At 41.6% G+C, this 2285-nt stretch overlaps 2 protein-coding genes across 4 annotated transcripts in view; one reads left to right on the top strand and one right to left on the bottom strand.

Annotated features, from left to right (window-relative positions):
• The window catches only part of MCF2L2 (MCF.2 cell line derived transforming sequence-like 2), a 195338-nt gene that overhangs the window by 60813 nt on the left and 132240 nt on the right, over positions 1–2285 (bottom strand). The gene's annotated exons all lie outside the window — the stretch shown is intronic.
• Positions 1–2285, top strand: part of B3GNT5 (UDP-GlcNAc:betaGal beta-1,3-N-acetylglucosaminyltransferase 5) — an 18926-nt gene that overhangs the window by 682 nt on the left and 15959 nt on the right. The window lies entirely within an intron of this gene.

Raw genomic sequence — 2285 nt, 5'->3', positions numbered from 1 at the left:
GTGTTTGGACATCCCATTTTAGACACGTTAAGCTTAAGACTGATGTGACACATTTAAGTGAAGACATTCAACTATGGAGCTCAGAATCTAAACTAGAAATATAAAAGGGGGAGAAAAGAACACCTGTATGACAGGGAGGGGCTGGGGGGCCGTAAAGGGGAAGGAGACAGCCAAGGAGATGTTGCGTTACTTTAACGAGTGATGCCATATTAACAGAAATGTACTTTCAGAGATCTGAAACACAGCAGGTCCTTCTATAGTGATGATGATGGGATGCAGCACGAAGACCACCTCTGCCAGCTCACCAGGGAGAGGAGCTTTCTGCAGCCTAAGGTGGGCACGAGGATGACGACCGTCCACCCAGCCCATGAGGACTGCCTAATGCCGTGCTCTGCACTTCACACATGTTATTGTTATTGCATTCAGTCCTCACTACACCCTTCCGTGCAAGAATTAACATGGGGTGCGAAGAAGTTGGGTTACTTGCCCAGGTCCAGTGGCCAGCAGGAAGCTAGTCAGGATTCCAGCCCATGCCTCTTGCAGCCCAGGCCCATGAGCACAGTTTCAGAACACACAGCCTGTGGTATGTCTGAATTCATAGGGCAGGGTCTATACAGGGTCTGTGAGGAAATCTACTACCTAACAGAGTCCAGAAAGAGCAAATTATCTGAACAGGTTAAGCCCAGTACCATGTCGATGTGCTTCAGTTGTGTTGGGTATTAAGCTGGTCCGTTATCAAACCTGTTTCCCCTCTCCTAATTTCAGTAATACTTGTCTCTATCTCAGGTCTATTTTGCTCCCACCATTCCTAGGTTCTCTTCTATTCAGGTTTCAAGTCTTCTTTCCCCACAACTAATGATACATTACATGACTCTCTTGCCCTACTCTCTGCTTCTCTCTGGTTTTTCTTTGCCTTACCTTATCTTTTCTAAATCTAACCAGCAAATTGCAATTTCCCTCATTTTTCAAGTTTACCATCTTGATGTTGCAGTTTTCTTTTTCTAGTACTTCCCATAGTTCTCTAGTACTCTACGAAGCAAATTCCTGGTGGTGAGATTGAAAGTCATGTGTAAATCTAATCGTAGTGGTCTTTGTTAACAAGCAGCTACTATGGACACTGAGGACAAGGAAACACTGCCCTTTTATGTGATGGTGAAATCAGCATCACCACTGTCATCTAATTTCATTTCCAATTAATTTCCAATTTTTCATGTATACCCTCCCAATAAAAGAAACCGAGTATTTTGTTCTATACTATCAACTCTATCATTCTCTTCCTCTCTGTCTGGAGTGGGATGGGGAGAGCGCCTGCTGTAGGAAACCCTCCTAGATGGGCAAAGGGGCTGTCCCAGACTGCTGTCCTCTTCCCTGTGTGGTGTGTGTATGTGTGGCTACCAAGGCAGGCATTTTGAGACTCTCTATTGGCCCCATCTCTCATTCACATCCTCTCCCCTTCTCCCAACAAAAGCCATACGTCCTCTCACCAATTTCTTGACTTACTTTTGAAATCATCTGTCTGGGGTGTCTATCTCCATATAGAATGATGTGAACACGTGATTTTCATATGTGTTTATCAATGTTTGGATCAGTTTGTGTTTCTTGTGGGTACAGTCCTATGTGTTTGTGCTTGTGGAATATACATATACTGACACAGGGACCTATGTGGGCCTAGTTTCAAATGACCTGAAAGGAATATAATGGTAATTGAACATTTGCACATAAATACACCATACCACATGATAACTGGGGGGAATGTATGTGGGATTACCATCAGGATTTTATTTCACATAGGTATAGAAGGGAGGTGATTTGCACTGTACTAACAACGAACTAGATTATTTATGGGGTCACTGTCAGTGATCTCCTTACTAGTCATATTATGTAAATATTTCTGTCTGTGGTCTGACTCGCATATGGTACTGTAATCTCTAAGTTGATAATAGAGTGCTGAGTCATGCTCTCTATAGGTAATGTGAAAAGAATCGCATGGTTGAAAATATGCTAAAGGGTTTAAAGAAAGCTGTTACAAAACTTCCTAAAAATCTAGTTCAAAGTAACAAGTACAATGTTGTGTTCAGTTTTAAACTCTGATTCAGTTATCTACTTTTAACCCATTGTCTGTCTTATTCCTTTTACAATAAGAAACCCAAAGTTTTTATTTTACTGAAGTATATGGGTTAATCTTTTGTTTTCTGTCATATTCTGTGTACCATGACAAAATCGTTCAAAATACTACCTCTGTTACATGAGAATGTTTGTTCTATAAGGAGAAGTCTAGGACAACA

Source organism: Pteropus vampyrus, unplaced genomic scaffold (assembly GCF_000151845.1).
Source record: "Pteropus vampyrus isolate Shadow unplaced genomic scaffold, Pvam_2.0 Scaffold14, whole genome shotgun sequence".
In the NCBI taxonomy this organism is placed as follows: domain Eukaryota; kingdom Metazoa; phylum Chordata; class Mammalia; order Chiroptera; family Pteropodidae; genus Pteropus; species Pteropus vampyrus.
The sequence above is the reverse complement of the archived record's forward strand: the minus strand, read 5'-3'. Positions and strand labels throughout refer to the sequence as shown.